At 43.4% G+C, this 27,881-nt stretch overlaps 1 pseudogene; it reads left to right on the plus strand.

Moving 5' to 3' along the window:
- Positions 1–27,074, plus strand: part of LOC127657528 (1-acylglycerol-3-phosphate O-acyltransferase ABHD5-like) — a 28,297-nt pseudogene extending 1,223 nt beyond the window's left edge.
- Positions 27,075–27,881: the final 807 nt, after the last annotated feature.

Consider the following 27,881-nt stretch of genomic DNA (forward strand, 5'->3'; position numbering starts at 1 on the left):
TCAAATATATCAAAATCAATTAAATGTCGACCGATAATGGATTTTGCAGATATAATATGACTTGCAAGTGAATGGTGACCAAAATTTGAAGCTCAAAAAAGCACATAAAGGCAGCGTAAAATTAATCAATATGACTCCAGTGGTTAAATCCATGTCTTCTGAAGTGATCCGTTCCGTTTTGGGTGAAAACAGAAACTTGCCATTGAAGTCTCTTGGCACGATCATGATTTCAAGCTTGATTTCACTTCCTAGTGCTTGGCGCATGCACAGAGCACTAGATGGCACTAGGAAGTGAAATCAAGCTTGAAATCATGATATCCAAGGAGACTGATGGTGTCTAGATTTATACTGAAAAAGGAGTTATATTTTGGTGTGTTCTCACCCAAAACCTATTGGATTGCTTCTGAAGACATGGATTTAACCACTGGAGTCATATAGATTACTTTTATGCTGCCTTTTTGTGCTTCAATGTTTTGATCACCTTTCACTTGCATTGTACGGACCAACAGAGCTGAAATATTCTTCTAAAAATTAAAATTTGTGTTCTGCAGAAGAAAGAAAGTCACACATCTGGGATGACTTGAGTGTGAGTATGTGATATGAGAATTTTAACTTCTGGGTGAACTATTTAACTATTAACCAGCTTATAGTTTTTAAAATCAATTTATTTAATGTAAAAAATAATAATAATCTTAGTATTTCCTTAATGTGATAGCACAGACATAGAGGCTGCACAAGTCCAAAATTAGTAAAATCCCAGATGCGTTTGTTGTGCAACCAAAATCCCAATTGTGGGACTTTTGTTATAAAATGTCTGTTCTTCCAGGTGACACAAACACACAAGGGAAACAAAACATGCACTCTTACAATCATCTACAATGTATTAAAATAGAATCACTACAAATTAAACATTGTCATATGAGCTAATATATACTGTATATGGTTTAAGCAGTAATTAATTAACTATAGATCATCATTAACCAATAGAAGATCATCAGTGATCGCATGTCAGTTGTCATATGTGTCTTTTCTGTAACATTTTGCATTGTCGTGAATTAGTCCATAAACATTGATGGTGACAGACTTGGCTCCTTAACCTTCTCTCTCTCTCTCTCTCTCTCTCTCTCTCTCTCTCTCTCTCTCTCTCTCTCTCTCTCTCGCTCTCTCTCTCTCTTTTATATATATATTCAGCAAATTAAGCATTTTATATCCTATATGTTCACCAGATAAAGAGTATTGGCCACAGAGGAACATGGAGGATTTATTTATTTATTTATTTTTTATTTAATTTCCAGAAAGTAACTATTGGCACCAATTAATCGGTAAAACCACTACATCGATCAACCTCTAAAAGGAATTTTACTCCGTATGTTACAAATCACACTTTCTCTGTGGATTAATGAGTGCCTGCTTGTTTTTGTCTTTTATTTTTCCCTAAAGAAAGTTAGTGAGTGTTTAAAGTGAACATCACTATTAGTTATGTTATATTAAAGTTAAGACATCAACATTAAACTTTAGCCTGAATACAATCCAGACTGTTCTGAATAAGAGATCAAACTTGTTCTGAAATTACTCTTTATTTATGAACATGAAACTTTAGCATTGCTATTTTGAATTTCTGTGGTTAGACATAACCTTTGCAATTTTATTTTAGCTGACTTTTGTGAATTTTGTTGAGAAAATATTGATATTTGTCATACTGAATTTTCTATTGATTCAGGGATGCATTTATAAATGGCTTGTGAAGATGTGGAGGTTGCCATGTTGAGACCAAATTACCTGCTGAATATTATTTTCTTTACCTCAATAATCCCCTGTAATTTGTATCATTTATTTGCGTAATAAGTTAGTCATGGCTTACTGCGAAGAGTGCATTTTTACAATGACATCGGAAACTGAAAAGAAAGTATGAATGTTAAAACATAATGCACATTTTACAGAGTGCACCTTTAAGTAGGCAACATAAATATCAATTGTATAAGTACTAAGTTGTTGTGTAAGCTGTTGCTATTAAGTTAAATGTAATTTCTCTGCTCTCTTTACCTTTAACTCCTATCAGACATCAAAAGCAAGTTCTTCAAGCAGTTTGTCAACATATTTGACAACAACATGGTGTGGACACTGGGGTTTAAGGGACCCATGGCAGTAAGACCCCTCTGGTGTTGCTGCATGGGTTTGGGGGTGGCGTCAGTCTTTGGGCTCAGAACCTGGACCCTCTGTCCCAGCAGAGGCCCGTCTATGCCTTTACCTGCTGGGATTTGGTCAGAGCAGCAGACCGCACTTTGACACAGATGCCCAAGAGGCTGAGCTCCAGTTTGTGCAGTCCATCGAGCAATGGAGGGAGAAACTGGGCCTGGAGAGCATGATTATGCTGGGTCATAACCTGGGTGGAAATCTGGCAGCCTCCTACGCAATCAAATACCCTACCAGGTTTGTAAATAAAGATAAAGTCCTAAATTGCTTTTGTATAAGTTAATAAATGTTAGATTTTTAGCATATTGTGATTTTTCTTTTAGATTCACAGTATTTGTCCAGTTAAAACTATGGTTTGTTATGGTTCTATTTTTAAAAGAATGAGTAATTAATGAAAAATGTGTAACTGCAGCACACATTGATGTCTACTGTAGATTAGAGGTCAGTACATTTATTTATAATGTATAAATGAATCCTGCTTGTGCCATCTTTTCATATTCATAAAACCTCACTGTTGAGTTGTACCTGAGGACACTAGAAGCATAAAATTGTTCTCAAAATCCTTCTTTATGCTTTCTGTTTTTTCTTGGTTTCTCAATTTTCTTCAGCTTTTGTCTCTGTCAGCAGTTTGACCTCAGAATTTGATGCCAAACTGTATCAAATTTCCTGTACCGCTGATGTGTGTTGGCAAATCCCTGAATGTTGTTTCACTTCTATGCTGCTCACAAATTTTGTACTTTGCATGTTTGGGGTAGAGTTTGACTTGTTTAAGCAGAACATTTTGGGGTAATCTCTGTTGTGGTTTATGTGAAAAACAATAGATTACAAACAATCATTGACCATATTGAAAACACTGACGGATAATTCCAAATGTTGTCCGTCATTTGACAAATAAAAATCAAGAACAGTACACAATTTATACCAAGCGAGACAAATTTCCTTCTAAGCATAAAACATAAAAAGGTTCTATGTTTGTGGGCAATGCAGGAGTCAGGAGACAGCAAACAGTTGAGGTCAGACTTTATTTTCATTCACAGTTACGGCTTATAGCCAACTCAAAATCAGTGCTGTTTGTTTTGCCAGTCTTTCTCTTGGCTCGTCCCTGGTGCTCTCTCTCTCCACGCTGGCCTTGCCTTTTCAGGACTCCCTCCGCCATCACTATAAGGCGTTAGAGTAATCACAACCCAGGTGACGATCCTTACCGCTCTCCCTCTCCCGCAGACCAAACTCCCACCCGATTTCTGGAGAGAAAGTCAGCCACAACCATCTGCGCCCCCTGTCTGTGGACCACCTCGAATTTAAAGGGCTGAAGAGCTAGATACCAACGGGTGATCTGCGCGCAAGTATCCTTCATGCGGTGGAGCCATTGCAGATGAGCGTGATTGGAACAGAGGGTGAAGGCCCAACCCAACAGGTAGTAGCGGAGGCTAAGAACATCCCACTTAATCGCAAGACCTTCTCCCTGAATGAGAGCTTGCGACTAATAAACAACACTGGCCATTCCTCCCCCTCCCACCTCCTGTGAGAGAACCACCCCCAGCCCCCTCTCAGATGTATCAGTCTGCAAAATAAAGGGTAGAGAGAAGTCAGGTATATGTAAAAGCGGCTCCCCACAAAGTGCAGACTTTACCTTTAGAAAAGTCAGTAGGCACGACTCTGTCCACTGGACCGGATCAGGAGCCCACTTTTTAGTAAGATCAGTCAGCGGGCTGGTGACATCAGAATAACTTGGCACAAACCTCCGGTAGTAGCCAGCCAACCCCAAAATCTTCCTTACCTCCTTTTTGGTCTTGGGCGCCGGGCAGGCTTTGATCGTTTTGGTTTTGTTAACCTGTAGATGCACCTGCACTTGACCCAAGTGGAACCCCAGATACCTACTTCCACCCACCCAATTACGAACTTCTTCGGGTTGGCCGTGAGTCCTGCCTGTCGCAGCCCTCAGATGTTGCATATGCCGCCGCCAGTCATTACCGTAAATTAGGATATTGTCTAGATATGCAGAGGTATATGCCGTGTGCGGTCTGAGGATCTTGTCCATGAGATGCTGAAATGTGTCCGGGGCTCCGAACAAACCGAACGGAAGCATCACAAATTGGTGTAATCCAAACAGTGTGGAAAAATCCATTTTATCTCAGGATATTGGATTTAAAGGGATCTGGCAATAACCCTTTGTTAAGTCCAGTGTAGAGTAAAATTGAGCCACGCCCAAATGATTGAGTAACTCATAGATAAGCATTAAATTTGGACACTGCGTTCACTTTCCGGTAGTCAACACAGAACCGGACGGAGCCGTAGGTCTTTGGTACCAGAAATACCACGCCGGCCCAATAGCTGTGCAACTCCTGTATTACGCCCATTTCAAGCATTACCTCTAATTCTTCCTGAACAAACCTTTTCTTGTGTTCAGGAAGACGATCGGGGCGGCTACGAACCACCACCCCCATGGTGATCTCAATATGGTGCTCTGAGGTTTGTGTGACCGGCAAAGGGCGAAAACACGTCTGCAAATTCCACTTGAAACCAGGCAATGTCTGTAAGCTGTAACAGTGAGAGGTACTCTCCGCAATGGACCGGGGTGAATGAATTTGGTTTGGGAGTCACCTCCAGTCCAAGCTCCGCCCACTCCGGAACTACCATCACCAAGGCTACAAGCACCGCCTCCCTCCATGGTTTGAGGAAGTTGAGGTGGTAGATTTGATGTGCCCCTCCCCTATTCGTTCACCTAACCTCATAATCGAGATCTCTGAATTGTCATATGACTTCAAAGGGTCCTTGGCAATTACTTGGGAATTAATTTGTAGTTTGAAGTGGGCAGCAATACAAGCACTTTATCTCCCTGTGCGAATTCACATAGTTGAGTGCCCCTGTACAGTCAGCGTTGATGTTCTTGCGCTTGGAGCAAATTCTCCTGAGTTTTGCTCTTAAGGTCAAGAACATATTGAATTTGGCTTTTGCTATTCGAAGGTCCTTCCTCTCAAGTTTCCTGTATGACGTCAAGCACGCTGCGTGGCCGATGCCCATACAGTAGCTCAAATGGGGGCTTGCTGGATGTCTCATACTGCAAACAGCAGGGGTTTGAGCCACTCATCCCATTTTTTAGCGTCTTCGTGTATGAACTTGCAAATTGTGTTTTTCAAGGTCTGATTAAATCGTTTGACCAACCCGTCGGTTTGCGGGTGATAAACGCTGGTGTGAATCGATTTAATGCCTAATAATTCGTACAGTTTTGGTAGTGTACATGATATGAATGTTGTGCCTTGATCAGTGAGGATTTCCTTTATAATCCCCACTCGGGAGATAATTTGGAAGAGTGCCTCCGCAACATTACGTGCGGAGGTAGAGGCACTGCTTCCGAATATTGTGTTGCGTAGTCCACCAGAACCAATACAAAGCGATGCCTGCGTGCCATCCGCACTAATAGCCCAATGATTCACAGCATGTCGCACACCATCTGCGAACATCCCCATAAATGCCCAGCCAATAGAAATGGGCCATTAGATAGTTCGGTGTTTTCTCATGCCCTAAGTGACCCGCCATCAGATTATAATGAGCCGTCTTGAATACCATTTCTCAATGGCTCTTCCGTACAAGCAATTGGATTGTATCTTCCTTTGTATGAGCGTCCTGTGTCACTCTATATAACCGATCCTTGATAACTGAAAAATACGGATATGCGAGCATGATGTCTGGCAGGAGACATTGACCATGAATCACTTTCACTTGATCAAAGGCGTGCCTAAGGGTCTCATCATGCATCTGCTCCAGAGAGAAATCCCTGCCAGGTAATCCTCAAAGGGCTGGGGAAGTCGGAAATTCCCCCTCCTTTATGCTCCGCCTCCCCAGTCAGTGAATCATAAACCACACACCGAGACACTTTGTTACAGGACCCATCCACAGAAATTTCCATCAATAAAGCAGTAAATGCCGGACAATTCATACGCAAGTTTAGTGGCCTAATAGGCTGGGACTAACCACATACTCTACACTATGCTTTTGTCCTCGAAACTGAATGATGACCATCACTAATGGGTAATCGTGAACATCCCTGTGCACACACCTTACCTTTACCCGCCGGCTTGTATGCAAATCCTCAGACTGAATCAAGCTTTTGTGAATGGAGGTTTGATTACAACCTGAATCCACCAAGGCTTGATATGCACCCCCCTTTATACTCGCAGGTATCCGGTACACTCCTGCTTGATCAGGGGCAGCCTGTGGGTGGTCAGAGACCCAAACCAATGAACCGGATTCACCAGCCTGTGAGGGAGATCTGAGAGTGTTCGTGAAGGCCAGTGGGACGAATGGCCTATGGGACAAGGGAACTGGTTTTGGGGAAGGAATTCCCTGTTTCTGGGGAGGAAGAGGGAAAGTGGAGGGGGAAGAAAGGGAGAAAGAGGGAAATAGAGAAGGGGAGAGAAAGAGAGAGAGAGGGAAAAAAAGGACTTGCCATCCCCCGGATATGCCGCTATATGTTCCTCAGCCAATTGGATCACCTCCTCCATCGAAGCTGGATGGTGGTACTGGACCCACTCCGCCATCCCCTTCAGCCAACCACCACCAGCAGGCATTACAGAGCCGTTGTGTGAAGGCAAACGGGCTGCAGAACTTGCTTAGCGTCAGTGTGCTGGCAGTGCTGTTCCGGGCTGGGGCTGATTTGTTGCAGGATGGCTTACTTCATGTCAGAATACTCCAGGAGGTTGGTAACTGGGAGTTGTTGTGCCGCAAATTGGGCTTCCCCAGACAGCAGCAGTAGCAGATGGACCGCCCACTGTGAGCGTGGCCACTTCAGGGCTCGGACCATGTGCTCGAAGAGCTCCAGGAAGGTCTCTGGGTCATCCAGTGATGTGATTTTCATGAGCATCTCATGGGGTCCTGCTGCTACTGGAATTACAGCTGAAGCCCCCTCCTGGGGCAGCAAGCTCCACAAAACACGCCTGTCCTCTGCTTGGGCCTGCAGGAGCATCTCGATATGTATGTGGTTTGAAGTTGTCCTGCTGAAAATACTGGGACGTCCCTGGAAAAGACGGAGCAGTCTGGCAGTATATGTTGTTCCAAAATTTTTACATATCTGTCTATATTAATGGTGCCCTCACAGATGTGAAATTTACCCATGCCATGGGCACTGACACACCCCATGTCATACAAACACTGGCTTTTGGACCTGATGCTGATAACAGCTTGGATGGTCCTGTTCCACGTAAAATTTGGCACGGAGAACACAATAGCTGTATTTTTAAAAAAATGTAAATGTGGACTCATCAGACCAAAAAACATGGTTACACTGTCCTACTTTCCATCTTAAATGAGACTGAGCCCTGAGAAGTCTGCAGCGCTTCTGGACAGTGTTGATGTAGAGCTTCTGCTTTGCATTGTAAAGTCTTAACTTGAATCTGTGGATGCTGCGGCGAATGGTGTTGACTAACAAAGATTTACTAAAATAATCCCAAGCCCATGTTCATAATATCTATGAAAGGTGAATGAGTTTTTTAAAACAGTGATATCTGAGGGATTAGAGAATCACGCGCCTTCAGAAGTGATTTTCGTCTTGCCCTTTACTCACCGAGATTTGACCAGATCCCTTGAATCTTTTAACTATAAAACACTTCACTGTAGAGGGTGAAATGCCCCCAAAAAACATTGTAATGTGTAGTTTTAGTGTTTTCAGTATATCAAAGAGTGAATATAATTTACAAATCAATATTTTTGGTTTTTATTAGGATTTTTCATACTGTCCCAACATTTTTGGAGTTGGGGTTGTAAGAAAAGAACCTGTATTAAAGAATACTTATGTATGTGATTGTTTTTTATTTTTAATACATTTGCAAAGATTTCAAACAAACATGTTTCAAGTTGTCATTATGGGGTGTTGTTTGTAGAATTTTGAGGAAAATAATGAATTTTATCCATTTTGGAATAAGGCTGTAACATAACAAAATGTGGAAAAAGTGAAGCACTGTGAATACTTTACGGATGCACTGTATATCTCTCGATAATTATATACAGTGAGGAAAATAAGTATTTGAACACCCTGCTATTTTGCAAGTTCTCCCACTTGGAAATCATGGAGGGGTCTGAAATTGTCATCGTAGGTGCATGTCCACTGTGAGAGACATAATCTAAAAAAAAAAAATCCAGAAATCACAATATATGATTTTTTTAACTATTTATTTGTATGATACAGCTGCAAATAAGTATTTGAACACCTGTCTATCAGCTAGAATTCTGACCCTCAAAGACCTGTTAGTCTGCCTTTAAAATGTCCACCTCCACTCCATTTATTATCCTAAATTAGATGCACCTGTTTGAGGTCGTTAGCTGCATAAAGACACCTGTCCACCCCATACAATCAGTAAGAATCCAACTACTAACATGGCCAAGACCAAAGAGCTGTCCAAAGACACTAGAGACAAAATTGTACACCTCCACAAGGCTGGAAAGGGCTACGGGAAATTGCCAAGCAGCTTGGTGAAAAAAGGTCCACTGTTGGAGCAATCATTAGAAAATGGAAGAAGCTAAACATGACTGTCAATCTCCCTCGGACTGGGGCTCCATGCAAGATCTCACCTCGTGGGGTCTCAATGATCCTAAGAAAGGTGAGAAATCAGCCCAGAACTACACGGGAGGAGCTGGTCAATGACCTGAAAAGAGCTGGGACCACCGTTTCCAAGGTTACTGTTGGTAATACACTAAGACGTCATGGTTTGAAATCATGCATGGCACGGAAGGTTCCCCTGCTTAAACCAGCACATGTCAAGGCCCGTCTTAAGTTTGCCAATGACCATTTGGATGATCCAGAGGAGTCATGGGAGAAAGTCATGTGGTCAGATGAGACAAAAATAGAACTTTTTGGTCATAATTCCACTAACCGTGTTTGGAGGAAGAAGAATGATGAGTACCATCTCAAGAACACCATCCCTACTGTGAAGCATGGGGGTGGTAGCATCATGCTTTGGGGGTGTTTTTCTGCACATGGGACAGGGCGACTGCACTGTATTAAGGAGAGGATGACCGGGGCCATGTATTGCGAGATTTTGGGGAACAACCTCCTTCCCTCAGTTAGAGCATTGTAGATGGGTCGAGGCTGGGTCTTCCAACATGACAATGACCCGAAGCACACAGCCAGGATAACCAAGGAGTGGCTCTTTAAGAAGCATATCAAGGTTCTGGCGTGGCCTAGCCAGTCTCCAGATCTAAACCCAATAGAGAATCTTTGGAGGGAGCTCAAACTCCGTGTTTCTCAGCGACAGCCCAGAAACCTGACTGATCTAGAGAAGATCTGTGTGGAGGAGTGGGCCAAAATCCCTCCTGCAGTGTGTGCAAACCTGGTGAAAAACTACAGGAAACGTTTGACCTCTGTAATTGCAAACAAAGGCTACTGTACCAAATATTAACACTGATCTTCTCAGGTGTTCAAATACTTATTTGCAGCTGTATCATACAAATAAATAGTTAAAAAAATCATATATTGTGATTTCTGGATTTTTTTTTTTAGATTATGTCTCTCACAGTGGACATGCACCTACGATGACAATTTCAGACCCCTCCATGATTTCCAAGTGGGAGAACTTGCAAAATAGCAGGGTGTTCAAATACTTATTTTCCTCACTGTATTTACAATTATATGGCTCAAAAGTTGTTTTTGTTCTTTGTTAGAGGAACCTTCATTTCATCCAAACAGCCATTGTAGTGAAGTAGATTCAATATTTTAAAAACATTAAATGACAATCTATTAAAAAAATTATTTGTTTTTCATTAAATAAACACAAGGGAGTATGACATTCAGTAATTTTCATTGATATGCAATTTATATTTATATTGCATTTAAAATGATACATAGTAACTTAGTAAAAATGTTTGAGGGATATTTTAAATAATGCTTTTTATTAATACATTTTTGTGAATGAACAAGGAGTGCAAATCTATTTCACAGATTTGGTTTTGAAACCCCAGTTGAACTTTGCATAATACTAAATTATTACTGTGGGACACATCAAGTTTTGTTATTATAATGCTGAATTATCATCATTATTATTCTGATTAGATTTGCGTTATACAAAATAATATATTTTTGTCCTGTTTACTTCACCTTCACAATGAGTTTTTAATTTGACACAGAAAAGGCAATGTGTATTTGACAGTTTACAACGTTATGCATTTTCCGAAACGCTGTAATCTCCTCCTTTTCTGTTATTCTGTGCCGTGTTTGTAGATTTGTATAATAACTTGTAACTGTTACTAATGTTTGGAATTGTGGGAATGCTTGAACCTGCATTAATTTGATTTCAGAATGCACGGGAACAAATTTGAGAGCGCCGCCACGCACGTGCACACACATCAGCTTGTCTCCAGTTTGTTCTGAATCACACACAGACCGTGTTTATCTATCTTTAAATCATAGACTTTTGTGGATTAATGATCACAAATGACCAACTCTTCATTTTTGTTATTTTGATTAATTGTGCAGCCCTGAAGGATCATGAAATTAGTCTGCTGATGCGCTCTTTATGAAACTTAATGACCAAATTAAAGCACATTAAAATCATCACGATATTCACGATATTGGTCAGTTTTACATCGTCAGCAAAATTATCTCGATTATATCGTTAATATTCAATATATCCCCCAGCCCTATTACAATATAACAATAATAAGATAAAAGATGTAAAATTCATTATTTTTCTAAATGTTAACATTACTTAAAATATAAGGGGTTACTTCATGTAAATTATTTAGGTCATACGGGTTCAGCTGACGAAAACGTTTGTGAATCCCTGTTTTAGTCTATACTGTTGAAACTGCAGGTTATATGTGGACTAGTGTTGTCACGATACCAACATTTCAGTAGCCTGTACCGATACCAGTGAAATTTAACTGTTTTCTATAAAACATTTTATACCACAGCAAAAATGTGGTAATATGGTAATGCGCTATTGAAACACTCCTTTAGCCTATTTAATGTAACATTTCTTTATACATTAAAAGATATGCATGTTTATTTTCAAGTGTTTCTTAATTGAACATGCATTGCTTAAGGAATATTCCAGGTTCAATACAAGCTCGATCGACAGCATTTGTGGCATAATATTGATTACCACAATAATGTATTTCGACTCGTCCATCCCTTTCTTTTAAAAAAGCAAAAATGTTGGTTCCAGTGAGGCACTTAAAGTACAATGGAAGTGAATGGGGCCAATTTTTGAACGTTAAAATCAGCGGTGTAGCCACGGGTGTGCCAGGATATGCAACTCCCACCCAAAATGTAAGCTTGCACTCCTAAATTAAATTATTTTTTTACACTTAATTTGTAGTATGTAGGGGTGTAAAATGCATCATTATTATGCTAAAACTTCAATGCATCAATTACTATATTTAATAACCAATTATAATGAACAAAATAACACCCAATATGTTACAGAGTCTGTCTCAGAATAGACTCGCACCCTCACAACAGACACTGGGAGTGTGACTGAGGAAACAAGTGCACATTTTAAATTAAGAAAGTTTATGCTACTGACTTTGGATTTATGCCTTATTAATCATAATTGCATGTCTTCAAACAAGCAAAATCAGTTAATTGTTGTTCTTTTCAACTTCAATTATGCATATTGTGCAATGTTTGGATAATAGGCTTGAAGTTTGTGGGCAATGGTGAAGTCAGGAGACAGCAAACAGTTGAGTATTTATTCTCTGCACACACTTCAGATTAACACAAAAAAATTAATTTCTCTGTGGCCAACTCAAAAGAGGTTTTCAAAATGGGCAGTCTCTGGGTTTTGCTGATGGCCCATTAGACACCACTGCTCATAGCCACTCTCTCTCTCACTCTGATGTTCTGGCAAGCCTTATCAGGTCACCCTCCACCATCACTATAATGAGAGACAGGTGTTAGACTAATTAAACCCCAGGTGACGAGCCTTACCACTTTCCCTCTCCTGCAGAAAGACCCATGACCACCACCCCCCATGCTACAGTAAGCTATACTGTCCTGTGCTTTATTACGTTTTATTGGTTCAGTAAATATTCCCCAGATGATATGCAAATCTATTGCTCATAATCAGTGGTCTACTTACCTTCTGTTTGCATCATGTCAGACATGCTATTATCCTTTATTTATATTGGCTTAAGAATGAATGTAACAGTATTATTTTTATTTTTTATTATGAATCAAATCTCCCTCTACTCCATAAATACAAAAAATGTTCAAAAAAGGATTTGAGAGGGGCCTGGGTAGCTCAGCGAGTATTGACGCCGACTACCATCCCTGGAGTCACGAGTACGAATCCAGGGCGTGCTGAGTGACTCCAGCCAGGTCTCCTAAGCAACCAAATTGTCCCAGTTGCTAGGGAGGTTAGAGTCACATGGGGAAACCTCCTTGTGGTCGTTATAATGTGTGATTCTCCCTCTTGGTGGGGCGTATGGTGAGTTGTGCGTGTATAGCGCGGTCCTCCACGTGCACTACGTCTCTGTGGTAACACGCTCCACAAGCCATGTGATAAGATGCACAGATTGATGGTCTCAGACATGGAGGCAACTGAGATTTGTCCTCCGCCACCCGGATTGAGGCGAGTCACAATGCCACCACAAGTACTTGAGCGCATTGGGAATTGGGGAGAAAAGGGGAGGAACAGAAAAAGGTTTAGAATCTTCTTACAGTTGTGCAGTCTTCTGTTCAACACAATGCATTACTGATTTATTTCTTATTCACAATTAAGTTTTTAAACAATGAATGTAAATAAAATAAAAAAAAAATTTGTATAGTGCATATTTTGGAAAATAATAATGAATTGTTTTTTAATTACAAATTAATAAGCTTCATATTTTATATATTAACAGGCCTAACTACTCCATAATGTTTTTTTTAAGTAATTTAAACATAACACAGAGCCTAAATTATATATATATAAAAAAAATGTATGCAATTGTATTTCACTTAATTGTGCTTTAGTTCTTGTGCACCCAGTTTCTCTTGGCACACACAAAGTTTTGTTTCTGGCTATGTCACTGGTTAAAAAACTTGTTTCAAAAGTATAGCCACAAAACATAAAAGGATATGTGTTTGAACATGATTTTAGTGTGATGAAATCACTTATTTACCTTTTCTGTGTAAAGTTAACACCAATTTTACAACTTCATTACATGACGATGTAATGTCAACAAACCCTAAAACCCTGAAATGATATGCATTGTTTGTTGTAGCTAGGGTTAGCAACTGTCCATTTTAGCCGGGATGTCCCATATTTGTACAAAAATTATGAAGTCCCACGTGGGACCCTATTGTCCTGTATTTTAGCAGGCATCGAAAACGCCCAGTATTGAAGGCAGGGGCGGACTGGCCAACGTGAGAAATGGGACTTTTCCCAAAGGGCTGGCTGCGAAACGGGGCAGAATGTGCCGCGATAAGCTGAAATGGGACGAAGCATTATGGAGAGGGGGGCAGTGAAGGTGGCAGATATATGCAGAAAAGGACAGAGACACACCCAACCCCCCACTCTATAGCTTTTTGGGCCAGAAGCATGCTTTTCCCCTGTATAATGCATTAAGGGAAGCTTGGTGAGATATTCACTCTGTTTTTAGAAAACCGTGGTTATGTGTGTAATCTAATGTTCTCTTTCAAACATTCGCTTGGCATCTCACTATGGGAAAGATGTGGCCAACTACCGTATTGCATGCTTTCCGAAGCCACCGAAAAGGCCCTGGGGGGTTGAAGACCCACAGATTTATTAGCCAACCCAATGGGAAAGACGCTGAGAAGAGATGGGCTTTCCTCTATGCTGAATGATATTGTCCTGTTTATATATAGCCGCAAAGCCCTAACTGGATATAGGCACTGCAATTTCTTCTCCACCTCTCAAAAGTTCAAAAGGGGACTGAGTCAAAGCATTCAGTTCCATGGACAGGTCCCTTGACAGTATTCATTGTTTTGACACTGGTCTCAAACACCTCACTTCTTTCATAAAGCGGCATATTAGAGGGTGCCACCCAACTGAAAGCCCACATGGCAAGCTGAAATAGCAGCTAGGTAGACCCTAATAGTGGAAAATGCTTTACCACCATCCATAAGATTCTGTAAAAAACAGAGTATGTCACTTACCACACACTGAAAAGGAATAACTCCCCTTCTTGTGCACCAATCCTGAGCTCTATTGCTCTTGAAGTGTTTATTACTTTCCGTGTACTTGCGTGTCTTTTGTGTTTTCTTGGTTCTTTGTGTTGCTTGGTTCTTGGTCGAAAGTTCGTTTTTGTCTATGTTTTGGACCTCTGTAAGATCAGATAGTAATTGTCTGTATGAATGATGAGGTTGGCTTTGAAGCCTTCTCATGGAGGATCCGCGACTCCCATTGGATGTGTGAAATGAGTGAGAGGCTTCCTCTGGACTTTGAGTCCCAAGCTTCTTTGGACCTCACATGGCATGGATCTGGTTCCGAAGAGATCCAGAGAAGACCATGAGGGAAGAGCAGAGAGTGCAGAAGGGAAGATTCAGAAGAGAAGATGAGCGTGTGTTCTTCCTGTTTGGACACATTTGAACTGATATTGGCCTCATCCCCAAAGGTGTCCTGCACCAATCAGAAGTGACTTTTCAGAGTCACATGGTTGACTGGGCTGTCCTTTCCGACAGTTGATTTTATGGTCCTTTGTTTCTGAGTCTTACAAATCTCCTGCTCCAAAATAGTGCATGTTTTAATCATTAACTTTTATATCTTGCAAATGGTACAAGAGGCATGACATTCATTGTCATCAACTTTCCAACATTGCTATGTAACAAAGCAAATTGTTGCATACCAAATTTGACATTCTTTCATGAATATTATACGTGTAGGTAACAAAACATGAAAATCCCTGGTTACAAATCATACTGGTTAATTCCTTGGTTATACAACATGGATAAAATTTTACACACATTTTAAAGAGATACATCAGGCTATAATCATTAATTTGTCAGTTATACAAGTTACCACAGTTCAAAGCAATTGTCAGAATTAACTAGCAAGACTAGGTATTGTGTATATATCGTGGATTTAAATGCATTCTGTACATTTTAGAAGGTTAAATCGGTAAAGTACTGTGACTTTGTGTAAAATGTTCTTGGATTAAGATGAATTTTTTTAGTATTTGATTCGTGCAAACCTGATGGTCTTTTGGAAACCTTTCAAGGAAAAGTCTGCTTTAACTCTGTTTGGAAGTTCAGAAGGTCATGCTAAGGGGCCTTTCTGACCAATGACCCTTTTTGCTTTAAATTAGGTTGTTTAGTGTGTCTTGACCATTTTATTGTCCAAAGACAGGCCTTCAGTAGGACTGTTGATACTTCGTCCTTTAATTTATGATGCTGAAGAATTCCAGGGTTAAAAAGGTTGTGTTTTTCCTAGATTCAAATCATGTTGCTACAATTCTTCTGCATGTATGATACTACACTACAGTCAACCAGTCATCTGGACGAATAGAGTGATTGAGAGTTGAGCATGAGCATCCTGAATTTGTAATTTATTAAGTGCTTGTTTAGAGCATACAGATCCTTTCTTGGGAATCAGAAAATAAGTTTCCTACAATGGAACTCTCTGTATAGCTCTTTTTTTCTAAGAGGATATTTCTGCCACCGCCACAACCGATTCCCCTTTTGCTACAGATGCTATGACACAATAGGTCATAGAAAGGAGGGGGATTTCTTGCAAGCTGAAGCCTTTAACCCTTGATTATAGTCGTAAGAACCCAAGGATGCACAAAACACTCTCTCCAAGCCTCCTGAACCCTTGCATGAGAGGGTTCAACTGAAACTGCTCCATTGATGGAGCTCTGGTGGACAGAGAGCAAAATGGCCGAGATCTGTGTGGCTCAGAGACAGTTTTATCCTGTTACGTTTGAGCAACGAGGCAGACGAGGAGGTCCGGATCCAAACGCAGTTCAAACTTTATTAAATGAACAGCACAGGAAAAACACAAAGGAACAGCCCACGATGGGGAAATGAAACATAAAAGTATAAACTAAACACGAGATGAACAAAGAGGGCATTCGAGGGAGAATCACACACCAGGTTGACATCAAACAACGATCGACAAAGACAGCACAAAGACACGGGGTATAAATAGACAAACGTGGGAAAGGTGGCCAATGAAAGGACAGAACTCAAACAAGGTAACAAGGTGATAAACAGAAACCAAAGGCAAATTAACCAGGGCAGGTGTAAACAATGAACAGTGAATACTGAACGCTAACAGAGCGTTGTGGAATCAAATAAAGGACTAAAGTGACAACAAGATGGAAAACGAGAGGGCAACAGTGAAACGAGACAGGGTGGACTATGGAATTAAATAAGGGACTAAAGTGAAAACTTAAGAAGTGAAAAGTGACAAGATGGAAAACAAGGGGGCAACAGAGAGACAAGACAGGGTAATCATTACATAGCCCCCTTAAGGATCGGATTCCAGACGATCAAAACAACAAAAGACGTAAAAAGACCCACAAAGAAAAACCAAAATGAGGGCACCAGGGGCAAACAGACAGAGACAAGTGGGCACATGGGCGGACCAGGGGGTACACTGGGCAGGCAGGAAGTCCATGGGGGCCATTAGGCAGTCCAGGGAGGTGGAGAGGGTAGATAGATAGACCATGGAGGCCGAGAGGGCAGGCAAGCAGTCTATGGGGGTGTGTCAAGGGACCAGGGTCAGGTGGCCGCAGAACAGAGGCCGGTTTAGATGGCCCGGGAGCTGGCCACTTGGCAAGGACAGGGACCGGGTCGGGGGCCTGGGAGGAGGCCACTGGGCAGGGACTGGGTCAGGAGGCCAGGGAAGAGGACTCAGGACAGGAACAGGGGCAGGAGGCCTGGGTGGAGGCCACAGGACGGGAACAGGGTCAGAAGCCCTGGGAGGAGGCCACAAGACAGGGACCGGGTCAGGAGACCTGGGAGGAGGCCACAGGACAGAGGCCAGCTTCGGTGGCCTGGGAGGTGGTCGTGGGCCAATGGCCGGTTCAGGGGACCTGGGAGGTGTGGCCACTGGGGGAGCTGGCGGAGCCGCGTGAGGCGGAGCCAAGGAGGACCTCTGAGGCGGGGCAGTCGAAGACTTGGGTGGCGGTGCCGCAGGAGGCATAGGCAGGGCCGCAGGAGACCCTGGGGGCGGAGCAGAGGCAGGCAGAGCCATGGTGTACCCTGTGGGCGGAGCCGTAGAAGGCTTGGGAGGCGGCGCCGTGGAAGGCTCGGGAGGCGGAGCCGAGGGAGGCTCGGGAGGTGGAGCCGGGGGAGGCGATGGCGTAGAAGGCTCAGAAGGTGGAGCTGAGGGAGGCTCAGGAGGCGGAGCCGAAGGAGGTTCTAGAGGCGGAGCCCTAGAAGGCTCTGGAGGCTCTGGAGGCGGAGCCGTAGGAGGCTCGGGGGGCGAAGCCTTGGAAAGCTCAGGAGGCGGAGCAGAGGGAGGCTCAGGAGGCGGAGCTGAGTGCGGTGGCGCCGTAGACAGTTCTTGAGGCGGAGGCCTGGAAGGCTCCGGGGACGGAGCTGAGGAAGGCACAGGAGACGGAGCCAAGGAAGGCTCAGGAGACGGAGCCGCTGGAGGCTCTGGAGGCGGAGCCGTAGGAGGCTCAGGAGGAGGCTCGGAAGGCAGAGCCGTGGATGGCTCGAGAGGCTTGAAGGGTAGAGCCCTGGGAAGCTCGAGGGGCTTGAGAGGCAGAGCCCTGGAAGGCTTGAGAGGCGGTGCCCTGGAAGGCTCGAGAGGCTTGAGGGGCGGAGCCCTGGAAGGCTCGAGAGGCGGAGCCCTGGAAGGCTCGAGAGGCGGAGCCCTGGAAGGCTCGAGAGGCTTGAGGGGCGGAGCCCTGGAAGGCTCGAGAGGCTTGAGGGGCGGAGCCCTGGAAGGCTCGAGAGGCTTGAGGGGCAGAGCCCTGGAAGGCTCGAGAGGCGGAGCCCTGGAAGGCTCGAGAGGCGGAGCCCTGGAAGGCTCGAGAGGATTGAGGGGCGGAGCCCTGGAAGGCTCGAGAGGATTGAGGGGCGGAGCCCTGGAAGGCTCGAGAGGCTTGAGGGGCGGAGTCCTGGGAGGCTCGAGAGGCTTGAGAGGCGGGGCCCTGGGAGGCTTGAGGGGCGGAGCCCTGGGAGGCTCGAGAGGCTTGAGGGGCGGGGCCCTGGAAGGCTCGAGAGGCTTGAGGGGCAGAGCCCTGGGAGGCTCGAGAGGCTTGAGAGGCGGAGCCCTGGGAGGCTCGAGAGGCTTGAGAGACGGAGCCCTGGGAGGCTCGAGAGGCTTGAGAGGCGGAACCCTGGGAGGCTCGAGAGGCGGAGCTCCGGAAGGCCCGAGAGGCTTGAGAGGCGGAGCTCCGGAAGGCCCGAGAGGCTTGAGGGGCGGAGCCGTAGGAGGCTCAAGAGGCTCTGGGGGCGGAACCGTCAGAGGCTTGAGTGGATCGAGAGGCGGAGCAATCGGAGGCTCTGGAGGCGGAGCCGTAGGAGGCCCCGTAGGCGGAGTTGCAGGAGGCTCGAGAGGCTCTGGGGGTGGAGCCGTAGGAGGCTTAGGGGCGGAGCCCTGGTAGGCTCGAGAGGTTCAGGAGGTGGAGCCCTGGGAGGCTCGAGAGGCTTGAGGGGCGGACCCCTGGTAGGCTCGAGAGGCGGAGCCCTGGAAGACTCGAGAGGCTCGAGAGGCGGAGCTCTGGAAGGCTCGGGAGGCGGAGCTCTGGAAAGCTCGGGAAACTCGGATGGCGGAGCTCTGGAAAGCTCGGGAAACTCGGATGGCTGAGCTCTGAAAAGCTCGGGAAACTCGGATGGCTGAGCTCTGGAAAGCTCGGGAAACTCGGATGGCTGAGCTCTGGAAAGCTCGGGAAACTCGGATGGCTGAGCTCTGGAAAGCTCGGGAAACTCGGATGGCTGAGCTCTGGTAAGCTCGGAAACTCGGATGGCTGAGCTCTGGTAAGCTCGGAAACTCGGATGGTTGAGCTCTGGAATGCTCGGGAGGAGGAGCCCTGGAAGACTCGAGAGACTTGAGAGACTTGGGAGGCGGAGCCCTAGGGGGCTCGAGAGGCGCTGGCTCTTGGACGGTCACGGCCATTGGCACTGGCACTGGCTCTTGGACGGTCATGGCTACTGGCACTGGCTCTTGGACGGTCAAGGCTTCTGGCACTGGCTCTTGAACGGTCGTGGCTTTGGGCACTGGCTCAGGGACGATCGGGGCCACCGGCGCTGGCTCAGGGACGGTCGAGGCTACAGGCGCTGGCTCAGGGACGGTCGAGGCTACAGGCGCTGGCTCAGGGACGGTCGAGGCTACAGGCACTGGCTCATTGACGTTTGAGGCTTGCGGCACTGGCTCATTGACGTTTGAGGCTTGCGGCACTGGCTCACTGACGGTTGAGGCTTCAGGCTCTGGCTGGGTTACCGTGGTTGGCGAGGATTCGGGCTCGCTCACGGTGACATGCATGGGCTCTAGCTCGCTCACGGTGACATGCGTGGGCTCTAGCTCGCTCACCGTGACATGCGTGGGCTCTAGCTCGCTCACCGTGACATGCGTGGGCTCTAGCTCGCTCACCGTGACATGCGTGGGCCGGGAGGCGGAAGCCCGTCTTCTCCTCCTTCTCCGGGCAGACGAGGAGGACCGCGCTGGCTCGTTGACCGGCGCGAAAGGACGAACCACGGGCGAATGGAGGGTCAATTCTGCGGGAGGCGCTACGGGGTTCTCCTCGATGATGTCCACAGTTAGATGAGAACCGCAGATCTGTAGGGTCTCTTCAACGAATGCGTCAAGCGTCCAGTCGCGCGTAGCCGGTGGCAGCCGCTCCTTCAGCCCATCATTCAGGTTGCCTCGGAAGAAGACCACGAGAGAGTAATTTGGAAAGTCAGAGACGTTTGCCAGAGCCAGGAAGTCGTGAATGTGGTCTTCAATAGGTCGGTCCCCTTGCTTCAGGCTGAGCAGATCGTAATTTGCCTGAAAAACTGCTGGATCCATTGTGGTCGATCGTTCTGTTACGTTTGAGCAATGAGGCAGACGAGGAGGTCCGGATCCAAACGCAGTTCAAACTTTATTAAATGAACAGCACAGGAAAAACAAAGGAACAGCCCACGATGGGGAAATGAAACATAAAAGTATAAACTAAACACGAGATGAACAAAGAGGGCATTCGAGGGAGAATCACACACCAGGTTGACATCAAACAACGATCGACAAAGACAGCACAAAGACACGGGGTATAAATAGACAAACGTGGGAAAGGTGGCCAATGAAAGGACAGAACTCAAACAAGGTAACAAGGTGATAAACAGAAACCAAAGGCAAATTAACCAGGGCAGGTGTAAACAATGAACAGTGAATACGAACGCTAACAGAGGGTTGTGGAATCAAATAAAGGACTAAAGTGACAACAAGATGGAAAACGAGAGGGCAACAGTGAAACGAGACAGGGTGGACTATGGAATTAAATAAGGGACTAAAGTGAAAACTTAAGAAGTGAAAAGTGACAAGATGGAAAACAAGGGGGCAACAGAGAGACAAGACAGGGTAATCATTACATATCCATTGGTTCATTGTTAATTTGTTTTTTATTTGTCTCTGTGCCCTCGGCCTCTTGCCTGGATGCAACAGAGTGTGTTTAATTTGTGAACACAGGGGCTGACGTGCTTCATGACAATACACTTGAGAACTTGTGCTTTCTTTTTTCAGACTACAAGCCTTGTGAGGCTGAATTTTGAGCATTGAGACTTGTGGTACTGCTGGCTGTGGTCAACTGAACAAATAGTGTCAGTGGAAACAGATCTGGTCAGAACACAGTTTTGAATCACATTTTCACCTGAAATCCATATCCTTTGTTTCTTTTCAGGCAGGGAAATGGATGCAATGGGCTAGAGAGGCAACATCACAGAGAACTCTTAAGTCCATCCCTCTCCTGCAGAGATTGAATTCTAGGTGTCCCTTTTTGTTAGAAGGGTGAGCAGACCTTGATTTAGCAGCCACAAATGACTGTTTTCCCCACGGTTTGGCATTCAGAGCAGTGGGGGGATGAGCTGTCTGCTCAGCGCTCTGGGGTTTTGCAGTCCTGTTCACATTCACGAATCTCCTGATCTGAAGCAGGGGATTAGGGTGCGAAAGGGCAGGAAGACACGGAGTTCACTAATGCGGCAGACAAACATCAAAGGTATCCCCTTCTTTCTTTTGAAAGTTGTATCTCTGCCTCCTTGCTGTAACCTCCAGGCTGAACAAATCCTTTGAATCAACCGGAGCATTGAGAAAATCTAATTTGGTGGATTAGAGAGCCCAAGCTCTTCCATATCGCTGACATCAAGCGATGAATAACCCTTGACTGGCACGTGATGCATGAAGGGCTTGTCCCATGAACGTTTAATTTCAGCTACACATGCTGGCAAAGCAGGAAGCAACTGTTTAGCTGGAGGAAGGCGAGAAGGGAGCCTTTTCCCATCATAAATATCTTGTTTAACTCCCGGATCCCCAGGATTTGTTTGCCAAGTGATGTTAAGCTTAGCTGCAGCATGCTTACACACCTCCACCACTGTCAACGCCAAATCGCCTCTTTGAGTACTCACTGGCCTGGACACTTTGGCCGAGGACAAAATAGTGTCATCCTCGTCATCGTCTGGCTCATCTTGGAGGAGGCGAGCTAGCATCTCATCGTCCTCTTCATCATCACCCTCCTCCTCGCTGCCTTCCACTAGCAACTGTTGGTCAAACAGCAGGGTAAGTTCGGGAGACTCAGCATCCATAATATCTCCCCACGATGAAAGATCCTGCAGGAGTGAGGATTGAAACCCCTTTTCAGCTGGCGGGTTAGCAGAAAGGCACAGATCATCACTGGACAATGCAGCCACGTGCAGCCTCCTTTCTGAGCTCTTAGCTGGCATTGCAATAAAGTGGACGCAACCTTGTGCATCCTCAAGAGCCGCCTTTGCATGCTTTACACCCATGCATATGATACACATCGGATGCGGATCTCTGCCGGTCATACGGGGGAGGGTGTATCTTTTCCCCTCCCCATGGCACCTTTAGATGCAGACATGGTGAGTCGATTAAAAAACTAGCTAACCTTAACGTGATAGCCAGCTCCGGAAACACTACTAATGAAAGCAAAGCAAAGTTGCTTAGTGAAATCCACAACAGATTTGACTGTGCTACATTCGGCAACATTATCCTTAACAGCTCACCTATGAACTGAAATGTATTATACCTGTGATTGGTCTGACCTTTGGACAGACATAGTGTAATTGGTGCTTCCCTTGTCTATCATGCCTGATGTTTGTTTTCTCGACACAACACCTGACTTGACCTAACCCGCTGCGCACAACTAATGACAATGAAAAAAAAAAACATATGAACCCCACATGAAACATTTCAGACTAAGACGTATTGACAAAAATATGATTTTATTTGGATTTCAGACCACTCACGAATGTGGTTTGGCTCAGGCTTGTAAAAATCTGATTATATGTGTTTCTGTTCAGACTAAAAAAATCTTGTCAGATTTGTGTCAAATCTGCCAAAAATCATATTTTTTCTGCCTGTGTGAACATAGTTGCAAATAAACAAAGATAAAGTACTGTAGCAAAGTTTGTCAAGAAAGACAAAATGTCCTTTATTTTCAGAGGTATGTTGTTGAAATACTCTGTTCTACATCTAAATTCTTTCTACTACATAATCTACTAATTTCTTGTGGACTGGCATAATAAAGCCTACACATATTTTCTATTCATTTATTAGGTGTTGCTATTACAAAGTTTCTTGTTTCTCATTGTGTAGAGTAAAACACCTGATTTTGGTGGAACCATGGGGTTTTCCAGAGCAGCCTGACCCAGAAGATCAAGACCGACCCATTCCAGTGTGGATCAAAGCTCTGGAAACCATGCTGAGCCCATTCAACCCCCTCGCTGGTCTCAGACTGGCTGGACCATTAGGTAAGATTTCCTCTAATCTCTAACCTCATAAAAGTATAAATGTGAGCAAGTGAGATGGTTTAAGGCTTAAGATGTAGGTCACCATTTGAGACCCAGGGAGAAATTTAATCAAGACACTGCATTTGAAATTTCACTGAATAGCATGTCTCTTCTTACAAACAACTTACCCATTTCATATTCCTCATACTGTATACCTTCAGTGTTTATGCTGTAGTAAAATTGTTTTGCATGAACAAATTAAATACAATTTGGCAAAGTCCAAGTTTTAAGTTCATAGATTAATAATAATGATTTCTTCAACTTTTCCATGGTTCAGATGATGATACTTTGTTTGATACCATGGTACTATTACTATGTACATCCCACCATATGTTGCATGGTACTCCATGGTCATGTCTAAAATAACACATTATTAACATGGCATCATGTCAGAATCATTTGTTATTACCATGGTCCCATGTCAGAAACCATGTTAATGCTATGATAGTTTTTGTTTCTTCCAACCATATCAATAACTCATCTGTTGTGATATTTCATGTCCATTTATCACTTTTCCTATTTTTCCACATACATTTGATTGTTTTTAATGCAAGATATGTCCAAAAATTATGTGTAATCTGTTCCCATGAGTGCCAATTGATAGTTTAATAGATACTGTATCCCTTGATATGGGCACATGCTAGAAAGGACCTGGTTGTTTGGGAGTGGTAATTGAGTTTGTGACTTCATAGCCAGAAACCTGGCTCAAGAGGTTTTTAAAATGGAAGTGATCAGACATTAGTCACTCTGACTATGGGAAAGTGACACATTAGTGAAGACTTTATGATGGGATTAAACATTTATGGGTCATCCAACAATTTTGGATGGATCGATTTCAGTTGTATTTTCACTTTTGAAGTTTTTTCATATGTGTATTTGCATTCCCCTTTAGGTCCCACTCTTGTGCAGACTGTGAGAACAGACTTCAAAAGGAAATTTGCATCTATGTTTAAAGACAATAGAGTTACAGAATATATCTTCCATCTTAATGTCCAAAGTCCAAGGTACCCCATCCATCCATCCCCTTATCTCTTGCACTGACCTTTTCTCATGAATTATATTGTGTAGTCTTATAACAGTCTTCTTTCGGTTTTAGTTTTTATTATTATTATAATAATTTTTCAGTGGTGAAACGGCTTTTAAAAACATGACCATTCCGTATGGCTGGGCAAAAAAGGCCCATGCTGCAGAGAATTGCATCACAGCAGCATCCCCGTTACGGTGATATATGGCTCGTTCTCCAGCATAGATGGCCACTCTGGCAATTCAATTAAAGAAATGAGGCCAAACTCCCACGTGGAGATCATTGTGAGTTATCCATTCACTGTTCACCATGCACTGCTACTCACACAGGGCTTCTTAAGAGATGTTTTGCATTGCCTTAAAGCTGTGGTTCCCAACCCTGTTCCTGGAGGCCCCCCAACACTGCACATTTTGAATATCTCCCTTTTCTGACACATCCAATTCAGGTCTCGGAGTCTCCACTAACAAGCTGATGAGTTGAATCAGGTGTATTTGATTAGGGAAATATCCAATATGTGTACTGTAGGGGGGCCTCCAGGAACTGCCTTAAAGGATTAGTTCACCCAAAAGTGAACATTTTGTCATCATACTCACCCAAATGTTGTTGAAAACAAAAGGCTGTTCTTTTCTCTAGAATGAATGTGAATGGGGACGGATGCTGTCAAGCTCCAGAAATGACAAAAAAATCATTATAGCAGTATCACAAAACGTTAATATGACCTTTTGGGTGGTATTCCAAGACTTCTGAATACATATGATAGCTTTGTGTGAGAAAAAGTCCACTTTCACTTATTCAAACTCTTTTGAATTTGGTTACAAGACACACAAGAACCAATGATGTTTGGCATAACTAACGTCAAACCTGGTTTGACACATCTAGACATGACACATTTAAATATACCTAAACTTAGATGAAGGGGAAGATATTTAGTGACTAATGACTTAAATGCAGTCTGTCCCTCACACAAAGCTATCACATGACTTTAGGAGACGTGAAACATAGCACACAATCTGCATGGACTGCTTTTAAGGGGGCTTTTTTTGTGTGTAATTTTTAGAGCTTGACTGCATCCCTATTACATTTCGCTGTATGGAAAAGTGGACTTGGGACATTCTGCAAAATTTCTCAATTTCACAAGAAATAAAGTCGAACGACATGAAGTTGAGCAAATGACAGAATTGTTTTGTTAAACTAGCCAATTTAAAAATAAATGGCATGTTAGTGATGGGTTTTCACAGATACTGGGAGCCCTGCTTGTAAGCAAATTGTATTTGCTTGAATTATCAGGCAGTCCAACAAAGCTGTCAAGTAAAAATCTTGCAACATTATACATCCCAATCAATGGTGGTGGTTGAATAAACACCCACATTTTAAATAAGACAATTCCAATACATGGATTGTTGAATATTCTTGTTGAGTGTGTACCTGTACCTTACTAATTTTAAACTTCCCACTGACCTATATTGGTTTTAGGCCATACGAGGAGCAGGGCACTATGTTTATGCTGACCAGCCAGAAGACTTCAATGAGAAGGTTCTTCATGTTTGTGAAACACTGAGCTGAAGGGTGATGATGAAGGTCCTTCCCTTCTGGAACTATGTCATCCTAAACATGGCATTCATGGCCTCCTTTATGATGCTAGGATCATGTCAACAAAATCTTCTTTGTGGCATCCTGAATTTGCGCTGGAGCTGTTTGAAGCTGCTGGGTTTGGAAACCAGATGTTTGTTTTTGCACCTCTACTGATTTTTTTTATTTATATTTTGTGCCACATAAGTCTTCATTTAACATAATTGTGATGATATAATGAAGTGAAAACAAGCAAACTATGTGTGAAAAATGTCTGATTGTGATATATAAGGGCTGTCAATTTAACATGTTTATTAAGCGCAATTAATTATAAAGAAAACAATGCAGTAAAATATGAATACAATCAATCAGGCCCCCTCATACGTATGTATATTCCACAATAAGGAATTCTCCAACCAATGAAGCAATTCTAGTTGAAGGACCACCTTCTAGTTTTTGCAAAGCAGCATTCAGTTGATATAGTGACTTGCATTGCCAAACCACACTTAATGAGACCAGGCAGAACATCCACAGAATGAGTAAGCTCTAATATACTGTATTATATATACACTGGCAGACAAAGGTTTGGAATAATGTACAGATTTTGGTCTTATAGAAGGAAATTGGTACTTTTATTCACCAAAGTGGCATTCAACTGATCCCAATGTTGTCAGGACGTTAATAACGTGAAACATTCTATAAAAAAGGTTTTAAACTACTTCAAATTGATCTCATCAAAAAATCCTCCATGTACAGCAATGACAGCTTTGCAGATCCTTGGCATTAGCTGTCAGTTTATCCAGATACTCAGGTGTCATTTCACCCCACACTTCCTGTAGCACTTGCCATAAGATGTGTCTTGTCAGGCACTTCACACGCACCTTGGGGTTCAGTGTCTTGCCCAATGACACTTTGGCATGTGGAGTCGTGTGGACTGGGAATCGAACCACCAACGCTGCAATTGGCAGCCAACCCGCTCTACCACCTGAGCCACAGCCGCCCCATGTTTTGATGTCTTTTTGTTGCATGAGAAGGGAGCATGTAAAGCATGTATGTTCTCTGGTCATGCAGCTCACATGCAGCTATTCCCTTGCTGTAACCTGTATTAACTAATAACATGGAAAATGTACATGTAAAATTTGCAATTCCTTAAGTGCCTCAAAATCTTTATATGAGCCCCAATTTCTCAAATATTCCCATATTTTTGTATAAATGTACAGTAGTATTCTCTAAACACAGTCTTGCCATCATCTTCCCCCACAGCATGATGTAACGTTTTTCACAATTTTATATGAAGATTGCACAGAGCCTTAGATCACAGTCTGTTATGTTTTCAGGCATAGTAAATACTGCAACATGTCTCAGGATAAAGTCAATATCTTATTAAATCATCTAGCGCTAATGAGCATTTTAATATCATAGTTATTTGGAATTAAATTGAGGCTCTCATAAAGATTCTGTAAATAACATTTGTTTGATTTTATAGTCTGTGAAAGACATATTCCTGCTTTGACTAATCTTTTTTTCTGGTATCAATCGGATGACTATTGTTAATTTTATTAATAATAAAACGATTGAGTCTCTTGAATACAGCTGCCTCCTGTCCTAACAGCCAATTCAAATGCCCTCATCATTTGAATGATGTTGACCAAACCGTTGCCTGGAACCATTATGACACAGCAGATGGAGAATGCTCTTATGATTTCCAGGTCATAATATCATATATATAATTTACCATTTTAATTTACATGTAAGGCATTTTTGCTTCAGTGTTTCATGGCATTGATAATTGTTGAAGTAATTTTAACACTCTTATTGTAGAATCTCTTTTTACTGAAATATTTCTTAGACTTCTAAAAATATTAAGACAGAGTGCAATGTAGCTATTCTGAAGGTCTGTGCATAATGTCTGTTCATATCCACAAGAGGGCATAATATTACACTGCAGGGAAGTCACCTGCACCCCACCCTGCCAACACACACACACACACACACACTCATTACAGAGTTCATGGAGTTAACTTTCACAGACTATGGAGTCAATGCAGTTGAGCATCGAGGGCAATGTTGAGCCTTCATAACAGCTGCTTCATCAATATTATGACTCACCACCTCAGCTCACAGGAAGCACTTTATAACTCCACTTCCTGTGAGTGTGGTAATGCTGAATAACCAAGAGTGCTTTACTGCATTAAAGTAAAAAGCACA

This window comes from Xyrauchen texanus, chromosome 17 (genome assembly GCF_025860055.1).
Source record: "Xyrauchen texanus isolate HMW12.3.18 chromosome 17, RBS_HiC_50CHRs, whole genome shotgun sequence".
NCBI lineage: Eukaryota > Metazoa > Chordata > Actinopteri > Cypriniformes > Catostomidae > Xyrauchen > Xyrauchen texanus.